Source organism: Aphelocoma coerulescens, chromosome 5 (genome assembly GCF_041296385.1).
Source record: "Aphelocoma coerulescens isolate FSJ_1873_10779 chromosome 5, UR_Acoe_1.0, whole genome shotgun sequence".
NCBI classification, from domain to species: Eukaryota; Metazoa; Chordata; class Aves; order Passeriformes; family Corvidae; genus Aphelocoma; species Aphelocoma coerulescens.
Genome location: NC_091019.1, coordinates 53,000,272 through 53,019,556, shown reverse-complemented (window position 1 = coordinate 53,019,556; position 19,285 = coordinate 53,000,272). Strand labels below are relative to the sequence as shown.

Below are 19,285 nucleotides of genomic sequence, written 5' to 3'. Positions count from 1 at the left end.
TCATTCAAAAGTGTCTGTAACGGGATGTGTTAACCATCAGGAAATTTTACACCAATTGGAATTATAAACACCAGGGTAAAAAAATCTCTTGGCCAACCAGCTATGTCTATTTGTGAAACCTTGAGCGAGGAGCGCAGTGTAACTTGTGCCGAAGGAGTTCTGAGAAGCTGACTTGGAGGGGAGAAAGGAATGGTGAATTTTTTTACTTTTTCCTTTTGATTGTATAAAATGTGTTTATTTTATTTTGAAATAATGTAGTTAGCAAGTCTGCAGCAACTTGCAGTCAAGGCTCCTAAAGCACCTTATAAACCTCAGCCGATTAAGCCTTGCAGCCATGTACAGGGTAAGGAGCTATTGGCCCCATTTTATGGAACGAGAAGCTGAGGGCTGGAGGTGCTGCTGCTGGGAGACACACACGCGTTTCCTTTGGTGACCAAAACCGCTCCTTCCCTACTGCAACTCCATCAAGGCCAACAGGAACCCAAGGAGCTGGTTTTAATTTGCATCTGCTTCCCTGTATATGTGACTGTTCTCCCCCAAAGACTTGCACTGACCCATCCAGAAGTCCTCCATGGGGTTAACAGCAAGCCCCAAGCATGGCTGTGACTGATGACTCCTGCCTAAACTGATTATCATAGAATCATAGAATATGCCGACTTGGAGAGGACACATCAGGATCATCAAGTCCAACCCCTGGCCCTGCACAGGACTCCCCAAGAGTCCCAGCATGTGCCTGAGGGCATTCTTCAAATGCTTCTTGAACTCTGTGTTGCCAAAGGTTGTATTGTTGAAACATCAAATTGTTCTTTTGGCCACTGTAAACTCTTGGTGCACCCTAAGCCAAAATTAGGAAACCTCTGGGGATCTTCATTAGTCACTAGTTCTCCAAAGAGAGCAGCAGTCAGGGATGAAAGAGGAGAAGCACCTATGAATAGATAGGTATGTCTCTGCTGATATTTCCTCTGCTCCCACTGGGTGCAGAGGCAATCTATTAATTCCCTCCTCGTCAGTGCTGCATCTCTTTTCTGCGGAAGACATTCAACCTTCGTTCTTGAAAAATGAAATTCATACATGTGCTTGCAAGTAGGTGAATGAAAAGTGAAGGGTGGAAAATTAGGAATAGTATATTTATAGTGCTACTATTTCTAAAGTATCTTTAGGACATAAATCATTATTTCTCTTTTTTTCCTAAAGGAATTTGAATATTATAAATACCTTCAGTGATGGAAATATTTGCCTTGGTTCAGCACAGTTGCCCTGCTTTTGTGGCATCCTGGATTTTTCAAAACAACTTCCAGAAATGCATTTTAGTACAAAGCAGATTCATAATTCTTACATGTAGTCAGGTGATACAACATCTGAAATTTAAATCTCAGCTCCTCATACCCAGTGGGGCCACTGTTTCCACATGCAGAATATCCAAATGCCAATGTAAGAACAGAAATAGGGTCATGGAAATCTTGATAAGGAGTCATCCCATAACAGCATCCTGTTTTGGGCATAAACCATTAAAAGGGTAATTCAGAGTTGAGGAAATGCCCCCCAGGGCCTTGGCAAAATAGTGTCAAGGATGGGGAGAGCTTCAAATACAGGAGCCACTGCCACAGATCTCATGTGCAGGCAGATGCAGAACAGAGAGAGGCATCCAAGGACCTAATGCAGGAAGGTGTGCAGCAAGGGTTGAGCTGCCTACCACCTTACGAGCTAGGAAGAAGATAGATCTCAACCCTCACTCCCACCACCTTTGTAAGGTTCATTTTCTGAGGCTTTGCACAATGCTTTGTTTCCTTTCTTTGTACTTAAATCTAGGCCATCGGAGTGCGGAACCAAGTATTTTGCACCAGGTATTTCCTCACAGCATCATTTCTGCTGGCTGGTTTGCAATACTGTGAACATATGGCTGGCACAGTGAGCTCTGTTTTCTTTTCTCCGGAAGTGTAAGGAAAACAAAACAGCACCTCAGAAAACTGGGTGTTCAGAGCCTGTGTCCAGATTGGAATTATGTGATGTAAGTCCATCAGAATGACAGAGGAATGTATGCTATTCTAAGATAGCAATAAAGCCAAAGCATACTTCTAAATAATCAAGTTCTTTCCATATCCTGTTTACAAGCAATGCCATTATTCAAGCAAAGGCTGGATCCTACAAAGACTTACGCATGGCCTTACCATTAAGTGAGTGAGTAGATACATTGCCTTCAGGAAAGCTATACACAACATAATATTAAATATAAATTTAGGTGTTCACAGAACTATTATATAATAAAGCCAGTTATATGTTGCTGAATCAGGTCCTGAATAGTTTGGCAGTGCCTGATGAAAGCTCCCCATCTGTAAATTACTTACTGTGAAACACTTTAACCGAATTCCACACAAGTCAGGAGATTAAAAAAAGAGGTGGAAAATCTCAGAGAAAAATAGATTTCCCTAGGTCTTAGTTAATACTTCAAGAACTTATCTGCTATATAAAGCCAGTAGGCCAGTTGCTGAATTTTTAAGTATTTTCCTGACATGTATTTTTCCAGAGAAATCTAAAAAATGTTAAGTAGCTTGGGTTCAGGTATTATTTACAGTGCAAATCAAGAATTCTTTTTTTTTCACCAAATTCACATGCCAGGAATCTGACATAGGATCTGAACCAAAACGATTGAAAATTAAGGAAAGTAGAGGCTATTCTCTTTGTCATCACACTTCCACTTATAGTGATATGCTCTTTTGTTATTAAGCAGGCCCAATCAAAACAAAAGGGATACTGTTTCTTTTATGAGTAATGCACTAACCCACCAGAAGAAAAAAGTTCAAGTAAAACGTATGGGTTCGGACAGCATAAGATTTATTACGATGGCTACAAAAATTATTTCTTCTTAACAGCACTTAAATTGTCTAATTATTCACAGCTGTTTTCAATTCGTTTCAGGTTCTTAATTAGGGGGTAGGGTCCTCTGCCCAACGCCTGAACCAGCACTGTCAAAAAAGGCTAAGAATTGTTTCACGCTAAAACAGCCCAGCCCTGAGGCTGATTAGCGGAATCCACTGCAAGGTAATTTGTTATTCATACTTATCCATCTGCGTCCTGCTGGGCTGAGATAAAGAGATACACAGTTTCCTTCTTGTTTGTATCATTATTTTAGTCCATCAGGGCAATCAAGGCAAGTCTGGATGGAAAGAAAAAAAATAGTAGTGTTTGCTGTTCTTTTAGAGGAGCATTGCAGGGCAAACAGGTATGTTTGGAAACCAGCACCTGACAATCTTAATTGACCTCTGGATTTGAGGTTGGGAGATCCTTGTTAAAATTTAGCATAAAAGCAGGAGGCTGTGTGCCCGAGGGGTTCTCAAGGAGCAAACAGATGTGCAACCTGCTATGTCACTCCTGGGAGCTTAGACTTCCATCAAAGACAACTTTCCTGAAGGATGGTACAGCAGGGTACAGATGGTCCCTGTCGATTTTGGATAGGGAGCTACAGTTTATTGCTGAGGAGAACAGGCCAGCTCTGTTTATATGTGTTGGATACTAAAAGTAGACAATTATGTCATGCTTAGAAAGATGAGAAAAAATATTCTTTTCAGGTTGCCTTGGAGTTGTCCTAGACATTTTGTTTCCTTTGAATGCTTCAAGCATTACAGTTTTAAGAAGTCAAAAGCCTGTGAGACTCCATGTTCTCCCTCTACCTGTGAGGTTGAGTGTTTTGCGTCGTGAGCGAAAGCGTAGGTGCAAGTTCCTGCCTTTGCATGCATGAGTCTGTGCTTGGGTTGGATGGATGGCTGAGCACATACAGTAAAGGGAGCTCGAGCCAGTTCCAAAGGAAGTCTTACTGGTTTAAATGGGAGTAATAAATCTTTCAGGTCACCAGCTGCACTTAGCTGGCCTCATTAAAATTCAGGTCCTTAGTATCTATGGGCAAGTGTATGAAAAGGGGTTATGGGGTGAATTGGTCAACAGATTTTAGGTTTGTTTGTGCTCCCTGTGGACTCCCCTACTGAAAAAGTCCTGAAGAGTTTAATAGGAAAAAAAGAACCTATGTTATTTTTTTAAAGTATCCTATAGGATTTAATAGGGAATTATATCCTGACTATGGACATTTTTTTATGGTTCAGATAACTGTAGGCAAGACTGATTTGTGCATTAATGCATTTTTCTAGTGTGTCTCAATTATAGAAACATCTGCACTAAGTGAACTTGAAACCTCTTTGATTCCCTGTGCAAATTCTCACTATTCAAAAGTCCTCGTGTTTTCCAATTTCTTGCCTTTGGCTTAATAGTTTCAGAGTGGGTTGCAATAGTATGTAACTGTGTAGCATACAAAGGAAAGTGGAATTTTTAAGATGTAATTGCTTAAATCCTTCAAATTCTGCATTCAAAAAACATAGCTAACTCAGCACCAATTTATCTCCTGGATGTTATCAGCACCATCTGTTATCTCTAGTAGAGACAGACTTTCAGCCTAAGCAACAGTACTTGTTCCATGCAACACTTTATTGGGCTGGGGAGGTTATTTGAATCCACTCTAATAGTCATGCCTGTTTAATGGAAGGATGGAGTTTTATCTGTTTTCAGCCTGGTACAGAGTGATTTTTTTTATTATTATTATTCCCGGCTGTTATTTACACCAGTGCAAAATTAGCATCGGCCTTTAAGGAAGGCTATTTCACAAGGTGTGGGACAGAAGAGAATTGTTTTTCAGCTAATTGGAAAATGAAATACTACTATCTTAAAACACATTGTTAAGTTTGTTAAGCCCTTTTCCAGGTTTATATAACAAGTTTATAGCAACCTGTTCTTATTTTGGGTGTGTTGGGCAGCACAGGAAAACTTCTACAGGTCCGTGCAGTGGTGAATGGTTTCAATTCACCGTTCACTGCATGGCACACCCAAAGCACAGCTGATACCAGCTCCAGGCTGCCAGCAGCATGCTCACTTGAGTGTGAGGACATGAGGCCTGTTCTGACTGTCTGTGAATGGAACTCACAGGCAGTGTCTGCGTTCCAGCCACCTTTCCACACCAAAAATGCTTTCACTGCCATTTTCTCCCTACTTTTTCGAACCTTAGGAGTTGTGGTTCCCCTTCTTTCCAGCTGGAAGTGAGCTACAAGCAAGGGGGATTTGCTGCCATCTCACTTGGTAAAAAAGCAGTCCACTTCCTGGAAAGTTTTGTGTCCAAAAAAGAAAAAAAATGCTGACAAGCTATTCCAGAAACAAAGACATTGAAATCAATTACTGTTTTTACAACAATCAAGAAAGTCATAGTGAGAAAAGGCTGGGTCCTATGGCTCTCCTCTTAGGAAAATGTGAGGAAGACTTTCATTTGGATGGAGAATCCAGGGACAGACTAAGCAGGTTGCCCAGTATCATCAAGGAGTCTGTGGTATTCAGAATTGAAGTTGAGGTTCATACCTCATGTAAAACGTTTCTGTATTTCTTTAACTCTCTGAAACAGCTCTTCTTAAGACTTTCCATCACCTACATTATGCATGTTGGCACAGCTTTCTTACAGAGGCACTCACATCTGCTGAGTCAATGCATGTTAGCTATCACAGTTAAGGAGATATCTGCTGATAGAAACACTTCCTGTAGACCTACAAAAGGGCTAATTCCCACTGAAATCAGTAGAAAGTCTATTATTAATATCACTGACCTGGAGTAAAAGTTTGCTCAGATTTGAAAATGGAGGTTGTAACCGTGACCATTGCTGTTGTTCATCCTCTGTCCAAGCTTGGTATTTCTCTTGTTTGGAGAAATGGCACTGGCAGCTTTGATATCTGAGAATTTTCAGTCTAGTTTTGCACTTTTGTGATGGCAACCTGAAATCTGTCCAGTAAACTCAAAGCATTCTGGAGCAAGTTCAGAAAAATTTGGGCCAATATAATTTTATGCTTATATGAATCCTCCTGGTGTTAAGTCTTAACTTAGTTTACATTTTAGTCATTCACTGGGGCACCAATAAAAAAGAAATAACCTTAAAGAAAAAACAGCTGGTGACTCAAAATCAAATCCTGCTAATATTTCTCTCCCAATAAAATTCGTATCACTGATATGAAGGCAAATTCTTGACATTATATATTATATGATACACTATAATAAATGATAGACTATACACACACATAAACCCCTAATGCTTTAAGAGCTAGGATTTAGAAAATATATAGGGAAGCAAAATTACATTCAGTGCTGGGCACCCTATTATCAAAAATATCTAGAAAAACTGGAAGGACCTCAAAGGAGACATGCTAAAGTGACTGGGAATCTGGCGGAATTGGATTTTGAGGAAAATTTTAAAGCACCTAAAACCTGTATCTAGAAATTAATGAGGCAGAGACTCAGAACTCTGACTTGCATCAGAACTGGCACCGTTTTTGGCTGGCATATGAAGGTAAATTGAAGACAGGGCTGGTTTACATTGGGCTCTAAAATGATGAGGTTTTGGTAACAGCTTTACGGGCAGCTGAGTCATCACTTCAGCGGGACTGGAAACCTCAAAATCTGGGGCTGGAAGTGCCAGCAGGGAGCCAGAATGCCAGGGTACTGCCCGAGAAGGCTCCTGCACCACGACAAGGCCCTCAGCAACTCCCAAGCAAAGCGCTGGCATCTGTGTTGGGAAACTGCACCCACCCCCTCATCAGCAAGAGCTTTGCTTTCTGAGGGTACCAGCATCTGCAAGGTTGGAACCTGAAGGGCTGCTGTGCCTTGAACTGCTGACAAGGTCCAAGTCCCACTTTATAGACACTTTTTGCTCAGATGTGGCAGTGGTGTTACACCAGGAGCTGTAGCAGGAAAATCCAAGTATCCTGCAAATGACTGACTAAGACATGGGAGGAGTGGACTCATCTGCTCATGGACATACAGATGATTTCCAACAGAGGGCGGGCATCAGCCCAGATCCTGAAGTCCAGGCATATAACCAAAGCCAAAAAGCTCCCTTTACTTGTAGCACAGCCAGGCTAGAGGAAATTCCAGAGACATATATACACATGAAATCAGAAAAAAAGGAATTTCATCAATAAAATTTCTTAATGGTAAGATACTACATTGTGCGGGTACTGTTTGTTCTTTTCCCCGTTATTGAATTTTATTTTTTAAAACCAGACATTTTTTGCAAGAACACATTTATAAACTTTCTCTCTGGCCCCTTGGGAAGGTTCTTGTGGGACACAAAAGGCATGATTCCTATTACGCGAGATTTTTATATTTAACTGTAGCAAAATCATGTTACAGAAAATCACACTGCTCACTATGTTTATCTTTGTGCTCTCAGACAGCTTGGTTGATTTAACACACCTTTTTCACTCTATACAAAACTTACTTCCTTTCAGGTATTACCTAAAAAATCAGGGTATTGTTTCATAATGAAATATTACCCTTTATTTTAATCAGACTCAAAATGAAGTCTGCTCCTGCAAGAACACGAAAAAATGACTTAAGATATTGGTATTGCCATTTTAGGTGTGAGAAGATCCATTTCATGACTGGAACTTTACTAATAAGGAACTCCAACTTGCATTTTCAAGCACGAGACACAGCACATCAGAAGTTGTACCACCTCAGTGTGAAGGACTGACTTGATAAGCTTTTCAAAAACTAAGGACTCTGTGTGTAAATTCTTACTGAATCAGATCACCAATTTCTTGTTTCCTCCATATTTGGAACTTCCTCTTCTCATTTTGTCTAGAAAAAAGTGTACTTACCCCACTTAAAACCATTTCCTTTTTTCTCTTGGCAAAGTGAGAAAGCAGAGATGTGAATTATTAAACATAAAAGAGCTATACTTCTGCTGCAACAGCTTATTGTTGGAAATCTTGAATCCTAATTAAGGGAAAAAAGAGAATTTGACCTTTGGAAAGTGATAGGCTAGTAATATTTTATGTATATGATCATTTGGAGAATGGCAACCACTTTCGTGTTTGAATTTATAAGTGAAAGGTAAAATATTATTAATGTAAGTGAAACATGCTTCAAGCAAAGAATAAAGCAATGAATCACGTTAAGTGCATTTTTGAAGAATGTGGGAAGGATGTGCTCCTGGATGGTTAGTTTCTTGCAAGCAGGCTGTTAGTGTTAGGTTGAAATTGTATCTGTGGTTTGTTGTTTAATGAAAGAGAAAGATAAACTGGGGAGACTACAACAATAATGAAAAAGCAGAAATCCTTGAGACAGGTTCTGTGAGCACTTCCTCAGGGAGAGGAGAGGCAAGAGGGATGGATTGCTAATGACTAGAAGTAGAATGTTTGATGGCATTACCAGGCAATGTAAATACAGGCTAATGGCCTCATCCTGCAGCACCCCTTGTGAGGTGCTGAGTGAGCAGCTTCAAAACAGATCACAGCCAGCAGCAGCAGCCCAGACTGTTTCAGGATAAGACCTGAAGTTACAGAGAATAGTCAGAGCAGGATTTCGGTCCCTGCCAGCACTTGAGGTGGGAACACAAAATCTGGTCTCCAGAACACCCAAAATCCAGGAAGTCCTTGTCCCATTCGTGTTTCTGTCTATAGCTGCCTGAATTTCATAGGCTCTGTGTTAATTTCTGCTTTGAAAATGCCTGTTCTTAGAATTATGTAGGGAGGCATTCAGGTCCCTAAATATAGGTGGCTTCCAGACACCACTCCATAAGGGCAGGGGTCTCTTGCAGGAGTCCTCTGTCATTGCTACTGGTCTTATGCTAATGTCCTAGGCACCCTCAGTGATCCCAGGTGACATTCAGTGCTTACAGTTAGGCACCAGTACTGCTCCCTTAGTTCCAACAGGAATTTCTGGCTGTAAGAGGTTGGTTTCAATTTATTTCAATATTTTCTCTCCAATGTCCCCACTGCATTTGTGCAGGTGAAATATTCCTGGCTTAGTCTTCTGGAGACTGGAATTCTCCCTTGGTAAGAATTGGTTTGGACGTAGCAGTTTTTCATACAAATATAATAACATTAGACATTGCAAGCCTGTGAATAGAAGAGTACCCTTGGTTACTGATGTCTAAAAAAGTAAAACTGCCAATGTGCATCAGAACAGGAAAGCAGTAGTTCTGGCACCAGAACAATATTATACAAAAGTCTTCTTTATGGGTCTTGGGGCAAATTCAGCTATTGTTTGTATGCAAGCGCTCCTTTTGAGTGCCTGGTGCTCTTCCCATGGACATTAGAGCACATTCCATCTTGCCATTTTCCCTTCAGCTGCACAGCTCCTTCTTCATGTATGGCAGCTTTAAAACAACAAAAAAAGTACTCTTTAACCCTACTGACCTTTAAGCACATGACCTGTGAAAACATCGTCTTCTTTCTATCTACCGTACTCTGTATATTCAAGCACACATTTGACATTTATGTTTTCCTGAGGCAGTAAATTTTCCTTCTGCTGACATAGAAGTAAATGCTTTAATCAGAATAAATCAGGCTCTTTAAATCAGCTAGCTACATCTATAGTGAATTAATTACTAAAAATGGCTGTGCTTAAGGCATCTGGATGTTGCTAGTATTTATTAAGAGCATGACTCTGTTTTTTCTACAGCTTCTCAAGAGATTTAATCCCTGCACAAGTGAATAATTTCAGTTCACTTCAATGGAGCTAGTATGTGGGTTAGACACTATTAGTCTGAGTCCCAAAATTAATGTGAAAGCTACTGCTTTCCTTCCCAAGGGAAAACCAGGACTGGACAAGGATGGAGTCATCTTTAACTCACGTTGTCTACAAAATGGATATTTCTGGGAGCAGGTGCTGTTTGAGCCCTTGCAGAAAGGGCCCTGGGCATTGTGGTCAGCCTGGGGCCAGAGATGGGATATCACTAAGCCAAGCATGGAGCTTGAGGCATGGGTTGTGTCAGGACATCTCTTTGCTACCAGGCCCACATCAGCCTTGGCTCCAGGCAGTCACTGGGCTTAGCCAGCAGCTCTGACCTACTTTTAAGATACTCTGCAGATACACTCACTGAGTCCAAACTGAAACCTATAAAATACTTTCCTGCAATTTTTAACATGAAACACATCCAGCCTCCATAACAACACTAACTGTCATAATTAAAGACACTCTTTAAAATTTCATTTGGTTGAGAAAGGAAGCTATTTGAAGGAAATGTCAATCCAAACCCTTTTTGTGAAAGGAGCCTTTCTTTAATGGCTTTCAAAACCTGCTGTAACTGTCTAGGATAACTTAGAAATACAAATGTGAGAAGATTTCTTGATCAAAGCAAACTCCCATTCTTACTGTTTTTCATGTCTATTACAAATTTCTGTCAATTTTATTGAGACCCAAGCAAGTCCTTAGTTCAGACTTTATTATGAAAGAATATATTTTTCAATTTTTGCAGTTTTCACAGTATCTTTTCCCTAACTATGACTGCTGCTGCTCAGAAAATAATGAGTTTGGCCAAACCTCTTTCACAGATGAAAGCTATAATGGGAAATAAAAATAAAAGCTTTCTCCACCCTGACAGACTCCCATTTAGTCCTTCGTTTCTGTCCTCAAACTCTTCCAGAGGAAAACAGGCTGTGTTCAACTCCCCCTTGCCCTGGCCCTGCCTGTAATTTGATGTCAGGCTCTTTCCCAAGACACTCTTGAACATCCAGTTTACAGTGGAAGCATCTTCCCCTCAAATCTCCTGCTCACTTGGTTAAAATGGTGGCCCTTAGTGGCTGGGGGTGTAAGGACCTCTATCCATGATGCTCTGCCACCCTGCAGAGGTGTGAGTGACCAATGTGGTATAGTAGAGCTGGCTGTTGGGCGCACAGGAGGGACAGTGGTATCCCACTGCCATAACATCACACAAAAGCTACAAGAGGCTTTCCTTTTTTTCCCAACTGGCATGCCTGTGAGAGGAAATACCAACCAAAATTTTAGGGTATTGTCTGGAAAGCTGCCATTTGTCATATGGAAAAATACCAGTTTTTCTAAGCTGCTGCTTATGTGGTGCAAACATGGAAAGATAGCATCACGAGGCTTTTCTCTTTGCCAGATTTTATATGGGAAAAGTGAGGTGTGTCTGAAGCTGTGCCAGGGTGTCCCACACTTGCTTCTTGTTAAGTCTGAAAGCTTTGGACCAGCAGAAAAGCCCAGCATCACTGGGGGAACAATGTGTGCAGTAACTGTGGAGGACCACGTCCCTGCTGTAACCAGTGCATATCTGTCACTTCTAAAGCCAGGGACAGGAGTGATGCTTCAAGTGGACATCATTCAACTAACAGTGTTGGCCCTGGGGATTTCAGCTGCAGTGAAATCTGGCAAGAGTGTGTCTCTGGAGTAAAAGTGCCATTCTCTTTGAGTTCACGGGGATCCTGAGCAATTCCTCACTCAACTCACAGCAAAAAAAGACAAAAAAACCACAAAACCCAAAGAGAGAAAGAATCAGAAACAAACTAGGCAAAGAACAGACCTTAACTGGATAAAAACAACAACAGTTTTAGTCTCTTTGTAAGTCTGATGAATGAGTGACTAGACAGTTTCTTGCAAAATCCTGCAAAATTACTCCCTCACTCTTACACAGAGAAGAAAGTCGAAGTTTAGGCCACTGATCCACCAAAGAGTTCAAAGTCTGCTGAAGGCTGGAAGCTGCCAAATTCATGAAGTCATGTTCAGAGTGAGATAACTGTCCAGATCTCATTCTGAAAATGAGTTTCCTTTCTGGTATGCATGTGAAACCTTTCAGTTTCTCCATTGACTTTAATTTTCAGTCATTCTAAGCTTGCTAGACTGCTGCCGCAGACAAAGACGATAAATAAAAAGTTTGCTGAATAGATAATTTTCTTTCTCTGATCAGAAAAAAATCTCCTTAAAATAAGCAATAGTGAGCCAGCCAGTGCTGCAATGTGATTAACAAAATGTAATCAAATTAATGTTCTGAGTTTAATATCCATAGGTGCAGAAGGGTCCATGAGCTGCTGTGAATATCATCACTAGCTTGCTTCCTTTTTTAAAAAGTTTTATCCACACTCTCAAATAAAACAAATTTTGGGTCATTTTGGTCCTAACTCTTTAAAATGGCATCTGGCCTATAGACTAATACACAAAATAAAACAAGAAAGTGGGAAAATGAATGAATGAATGAATGAATGAATGAATACTGTGAATTCTTGAGGATGTCAGAAATGGAGCAAATAGTAATCGTAGCTACTGATGGATTCTGTAACTGGTCTGTGACACAGCTCCTGGACAGAACATTCCCTCAACACTGTCTTCAGGGCTGGCATTGTGGGTTCCCTGAGCTAAGGGGAAGAGAAAAGGCTAAAATGTGGTAACAGAGTCACAGGACTTGGTGAAGGGCATCTGAGGATTACCTGAGACAATAGTTGATTTTAACTTTTAATTAAGTGTCTATCAGGTTAATTGAACTTCTGAGGCCAGAGACGGCTGCTCTCAGTAAATAATTGGGGTAATTTGCATTCTCCAATAGCCTTCAATAGGACAGGTTTGGCAGCTTACTTTGCAAGCGGCCCCTGCTAAGGCAGGGTATGCTGCAAGTCACTTCTGCTAGTTTAAAGCAGGGTGAAAGTGGTGCAGTTATAACTCTAGTTAGGTTGTGCTGGTCTGAAGCATTCCCAATTTAAGGACTCACTGAGTAACTCTGAGGATATCTCTTGGCATATTTAATCCCAAAAGATCCTGAGATACTGTAACACACTAATGTAGTTTTTATGTACCAGTAAGGCACAGACCTAGGTATTCAAGTACCAAATATCTACTGAAAACATGTAAATCTGTCATTTAAGTATCTCAGAAGATCTTAACCTGAAATTAGAAGTCTTAATTGAATGAAAGACCTTCATATAGCAGTGGCAGAAATGCTAATGCCGTTTTTCCTTTCAGGTCGGTGACAGAAACACAACTATTAAGAAAACAGTTTTTGAATATTATCTACAACTTTAATATCTCTTTGTAGATTTGTGAGCCTGCTGAATTTGCCTGTCTGTAATCATTATTAGATAAAAAAAAGACTTAAAGCTAACTATTTAAGTTAAAACTTATAACTTTCAAGCGATCATCTGCACCCTGTCATTTTGACTTCTTAAGCCTGGAGTTTGCAGTGCCTCAGGCAAAAACATTACTGTTACCGTACGTCAGATAAGATGCGGCCTGGCTTTTTTTATATATAATATTTATTGGATATTGGGCATTGCTAAAGGGGATCTTATTTTAACTGAAGCCAGATTTTCTGTAGTTAATAGAGTTAGGAATGGTGTATTATTTTCCAACTTGGACGGGTTATTAATACTTATAAGTTGTGAACATGGAAAGAATTCCCATAAATCTGTGTAGTGCACTGAATCTACAACAGAAGCGATAAAGATGTATGAAAAGCTGCTGAATGCCTGCATGTCACATTCAGCCCCTGTTCAAGGACTTGATTCTTCTCTGCAGAGCCCTGGAGGAGAGGATGCCTGAGTGGGGCTGTCAGCGGCTCTGAGGGCTGCTGATCTCAGGGTCAGCTCTCCTCATCTCCAAATACTGCTCTCCAGCTCTGCATGTTTTCCATATGCATCATGATAGTCCTCTGCTTCCCAAAAGGGTATGGTTTAGCCAAAAGTGGGAGGATTTAGCAGGGCAACACAAAAAATCAAAGAATTGGTGACTGATTATTTTCCTCCCTCTGTTTTAACAGACAGAATGGGCAATATTCCTTCTGTGTTGTTGAAAGGGACAAGGATCATTCTCAAGTTGAAAGGTCTCTCTCCAGTTAACCAGAGAGACCATATTCAGACCTCAGTGTCCTATACCAGATCTTGGATCTAAAGAAAGTCATATACACCTGTGTGTGCAGAGTTGCTCTTATCCCCCCTGCTGAGTCATATGAAATTAGAGGTCATTTTTATTCTGGCTTCTCTTTTCAGTTGTGCACACCCCTCCCTTACATGCACAAGCCTGGAATTCATGCAAACCAGGTGCATGCAGAAAAGAATTTTGCTGTGAATATGTATTTAGCCAGCAGTAAGTAAGCTCTCCAAATTCTTCTCTGGAGTGCACAGAGCTTTGTGTAAAACCCGGGACAGACTCTCATTCTTAGCTTTAATTTCTCAGTTGTCCTATTCAGGAAGCCAGAGAAGATATTCCCACAATATTCCCACTGCTTCACTGCATGACTTCAGGCAACACAGGGACTGCACAGCCCTGCTAGGTGCTGAGGGGTCTTGGCCCCCTTCTGACAAAAGACTTAAGCATGTTATTGAAATCAAAAGAAGGACTCTCTGGCTTCTTTGTGACCAGTGCTTTTGCTTTCCTTGAAAAGGTTAAGAGGGTTGGAGCATTCAGTTCCTTATTCCATCCAGTCCTTGGTGATTTTGTTCCAACTCTCTTTCCCTCACTGTCTGTAAATATGCATGTAATGGTACTCAGCCTTTAAAGATTTTATAATGTTACACATTATGCAAGAGAAAAGCTCAGAAAAGTGAATTATGAATGTCAATGTATTATTTTGGGAAGTGTTAGTAGGAAAATAAATGTGATATATCCATTCTACTTGCACAATAGCTGCTACCATCATTCTTTTATGTCTTCTGTGCAATTATTGTCACTGTGCTGTGCAAGGTCATGCTGGTAACCCCAGCTTTATGGATGTACAGTTAAGGGAAGCTAAGTGACTTCCATAAGTCACAAAAAAATCAATGGCCATGCAAAGACCCAGGTGTCCTACTCAGGCTGTAACTTCTGAATCACCTTAACTCAGTGCTATAAATAGCCTGGGTCCCAATTCTGCTTCCACCTACATTCCTATACCTCCATCCCCACCATTTATGTGTCACTGCTCCACATCTCTTGTAGGAACACTTGCAGTTCAGCTTCAGGATCTCCGCTGCCGTGTCTCACATTTGGTGAGGAGATGATAGATTAGTTCCCTGGGGCTGAGGTTGGGCAACTAAAGCAAGGCTTACAGCACCCCTAAGTACACAAATGAACAACCTTCTCTCAGAGAGTTATGGTTGTGTTCTACACAAATCTGGAAGTGGTGTTGTATGTGTCTGCACACGCACTAAACACTGATCAGATCTGACAAAAAAGCAAAAATGGAAACCTCCCCTAAGGCAAGATCTCCAGATGCATAATTAAGGTACAGAATATGTGGCTGGTTGCATGGCTTACACTGGGCACCCTGGGACCCATAGCAACAGCTTTCTTCTTCTCAGCACTGGCAGCTTCCAATACACGATGGTGGTGCAGAAGGCAGGTTGTACCTTGTGCTTTCTTAGTCTACTACACAAGGAATTAAAAAACCTGGTTTCAATTTAAAAGGGACTTTGCAACATGTTTGGTTATGAAAAATGTAACTAGCTGGTGCTAAAGATAGGACATGGTACAGGTACTGTTATGATCTGATGACTTTGCAACATCCAACATTCTGTGGTGAGGAACTATAAGACTCATCTGACAGTGGAAGTTCTCTTCCTAAAACTTTTTTTAGCTTGGTGCCAGAGTAGTTTGAAATATAATGAGTGTTTCCAGTTTGTACCACACCAAAGATATAAACACTGACCTTTCATTTTGTCTTCTGATGAGTTGAAAATACAATAGCTGTCTGGGAGATGTTATTGAAATATTTGCTCTTAAACAAGATGGGGCATCCACATAGCTGTATGACAGATCACCAAGGGTTCTCTATGTGACACCAGCTATGCTGAGTCTTCCCTTCCAGGGAAGTTTTAAAATGCCCTCCTGGTGCTCACAAGCACTGCCAGGTCAGGCTGTGGTGACTGAAGAAGTCAGCTGAATTGTGCTTTCATTAGCCAGAACAGCTACACCTGATAGGAGTTTTGAGACAGTTCCCAGACTAGCCCAGTAACATAAACTGAAATAGATGTTGATATTTTTGCTTGTATACTAGGCTGTGAACATTGAAGGCTTCTGAACAGGAAGGTTGCTTGATGTTCCCATTTCTCATGGTTACCATAAACTGAGTAGACATCTTGGTCAGGTAGGGAGCAGAAACTTTTATTTTCCACCACTTGAACTGGCAGAACTTGTGAACCACAGGCTGCTCCTGTTCTTGTTGAACCACATCTCATCCACATCCATGTATTGGAGGGAGAAACAGCCTCTGCAACCACAAAAGAAAGCAGCATTGTGAACTGAGTGTGCTTTGATTGAAGCAAGTCCTTATGAGAAGTTTTCAAAGCACCTGGATGATGACTTTATTGCTTCAGTGACAAACTGGACTGCTCCAAAGGACTGTCCAAGCACAGGGCTTTGGAAGCTTACTTTCAACCGGCATTTTTGATGAGGCAGATTTGCCTTCGCCACTGGATATGTTTTTCTCCTGGTGACTGCTCAGCTCTGTGCTCTAGGTTTGGGGCTGACAAGTTTGACCAGACAGGTGCTCAAAGAGGGAGGGCAGCTGGGAGGGTACCTGTCAGTGTGTAGCAGGCTTAACAAGCTGCAGAGGCACACCTTGAACTATGGTCAGTGAAAGGCATAATCCAAGCTTGCCAAGAAGGCTTTAATAGCTCCCCAGCATTAACAAAAGAAAACTCTGTGAGTATCTTTATGGGGATGAGTCAGTCATTGCAGGCATTGAGATAGCTGGTTAGCAAGACCACCTGTAGGATAACTACAGAGCTTATAATGTGTCAGACATCTGCAATTGCTGTTGTTAACAGTAATTAACTCTTCTGCAGCTGCAGTTAATTTTTGAAGGTGCTGATCATCTAACTATAGAAGAAAACCTTAGGACTCCAACTTACATGTGGCAGCAGCTTAAAATCAGATCTCTGCAAGGGATTTGCTGCCACCAGCATGTACTGCACAGCACTAAAGGAAGTTGCTGTGTTTACCTGAAGGAAAGATAGAAAGCTTGTGAAGAAGCTTGTCAATAGTCTCCCTTTTTTTTTCCTGGCATATTACGATGTACCTTGAAATAAGGTAGGTTCAGATTAGATATTAGGAAGAAATTCCTCACTATGTGGGTGGTGAGGCACTGCAAGAGGCTGGCCAGAGAAGTTGCCCCATTCCTGGCAGTGCTCAAGGTCAGGCTGCATGGGGGTTTGAGAAACCTGGTCTAGTGAAAGATCACATGGCATGATCTTTAAGGTGCCTTCTAACACAAACTAATCTATGATTTTGTGTGCTACCACGCTTTCAAATAAAAAATGGAAGGACATCCATTCTGCACCTGAAGCAGTATCATCTACCTAATGCAATGGACTTAGTAGTAAAGTCTGGATAAGAAGCTGAGCTGGCTTTGTGGAGATGACCACAAGCACAGGAGCTATATGCCTGGTTTTGGGAAGCTGTGTATGAGGCAGAGAGAATGAGAGGTAGGAAGGCAGAGAAGGGAAAGCCAGAAGGAAGCAAGGGAAGAGGTTGTTGTCGAGCCCCTTAGGGGGAAGTGACACTGAACTGACTCCAAGGCAAGTTTGTAAATTATAAGCAAAGATAGCACATGCTGTTTGCCTCTCTGTTTGCATTGTTCAGAGAGATGGAAATTTATGTACAGTCACGTAAATGAACTAGAGTGCAGCAAGAAATATCCCTGAATTTATCTTTCCAATTTTTCTCTCTAATAATTGCTTCAGGATCTCAAATCCCAGAAGATAAATATATGGTTACCCTTCTGTCCCTAGTGGTTAGACAGTTTTTAAAGAAGGATACTAAATATTGAAAGACAGTTGTGTACATACGTGCATGCTGTCTTGGAGATCTTGTATGCATGTGTGTTTTCCAAGCCCATTCCCAGATAAAATGCCGTTACTCCACAATCTGTACAATGATTTCATTATTGAGAAAGGCAATCCCATTGTGATTTGAAATGCGCCTGGAGTTATTAAAAAAAAAAATCAAACATGGTTTTAATTGCTATGAAGGTTTTAGTTGCTTATAGCCAGGAATTTAGCTCAAAATGTCTGCACTCCTGAGTTTAATTTGTGCAAAGTTTAATATCTTCATGCAATAAACCACTGAGGTATTTCTGTTTTTAGAACAATATACTAAACCATTCTGACTTCTCCAGGCAGGATCAGTTTAAAGCTTTGATTACATAAGCTTTAAATCCTTAATCTGTGCTTGGAAAAGGTGGGGGGGAGTGGGGAGGGAAGGGCAGGGCAGTTAGTGGAGAGGGGTAGCATTTTCTGGATGTCCAGCCAAGTACCTACTAAAAAAATGAAATAGATTTTCTATGGCACAGATACGTATGAATTTGCCCATGATAAAAGCACACCGGTGTGCTAATTTGGAGGGGGGAGGGGGGCATGCACGTGTGGCCCATGCATGGGCTCTCAAGCTGGGGACAAGTGCCTGAGCTCTGCAGTCCTTGCCCCTTTTACCCCTCTCAGCCATGTGTGAGTAAATCACAGCTGTCAGTATGGTAGCAGCTTGATTAAAGTTCAGGGGTTTAATAGATCATTTTAAAAACCCCAAATTACTCCCACTCCCTAGTCGATCCACCTGGACCCTTGCCCTAGGTGCATGGCAGTTTTCAACCAGCGCTGGAGAAGCCAAGTCTGGGCCTGAGGTTCCTGCTTATTCCCTGAGGATCCTCGCTGCAGACCTAGACCAACATTCTCAGCTGTATTTAATCTGCTCTGAGACAAGCTGGCTATGAGAAAATGCAAAGGAAAAGGCACATAAGCAAAGACATGGAAAAACTTGGACAGTTGGCCTGCTTTGTTCACTTGGTAAACTGGAGGCTGGCCAGTAACAGCGGAGCTCCCTTGGCAATACAAGTCTGTTCCAATTAATCGTGTTTAACCATTCTAATCACACTTTAGCACATTAATCCTATTTTCAATCCAAAACACATCTGAAAGAGCGGCATGTGGGCCTTTTTATAGCAACCGCAAATCAGATGTAACTGAGAGACATAGGGCCCTAGTTTACTCTGCACTTTCACTGAACTTAAACTTAATAAAATATGTGACTGAGTTGTGGTTGGATTTACTGCATGATGTTGATGCTTCCACATATAAATAGATCCCTTAAGTAACTTAAAAACCTGTCAGAAAGGGCAGTGAAAATTTGATTATAAGGTAACCAGTGCGTGTGTTTTCTAACAATGACATTGTTCCTCTGGTCAGTGGTATTGAGAGAACTTTTAAAATTTAATCTGCTTATGGATATAAATGATGCTGCACTTGGAATCATGGGGCTGCGTTTTTTGGCTCAACCATGCTCAGCTACAAAGAATTTTATGGCTTGCTTTAACCATGAAAACAAAATAAAGCTGTTATCTTCTCCCAAGCGTACTTTCTTCTGGAATTTAAAATAAATTTTAGAACAGCAAAATTTTAAACTTTATTGTGTTCAACATGCACCAAGTGAAATAATATTTTTGGTTTGTACTCCTGATATAATGTAGCTGCTTTGCATTGCTTCTGTGTTAAAAACCTTGCTTTCA

The 19,285-nt window shown here is 41.0% G+C and overlaps 2 long non-coding RNA genes across 2 annotated transcripts; both read left to right on the top strand.

Annotated features, from left to right (window-relative positions):
• Window positions 1-2,957: 2,957 nt before the first annotated feature.
• LOC138111811 (uncharacterized) lies at window positions 2,958-10,755 on the top strand. Its single transcript, XR_011151461.1, has 3 exons — window positions 2,958-3,039; window positions 5,048-7,010; window positions 7,438-10,755. It is a non-coding gene; the product is annotated as an uncharacterized lncRNA (long non-coding RNA).
• Window positions 10,756-16,613: 5,858 nt separating this feature from the next.
• LOC138111812 (uncharacterized) lies at window positions 16,614-19,049 on the top strand. The gene is made up of 2 exons (XR_011151462.1): window positions 16,614-16,815; window positions 18,328-19,049. It is a non-coding gene; the product is annotated as an uncharacterized lncRNA (long non-coding RNA).
• Window positions 19,050-19,285: the final 236 nt, after the last annotated feature.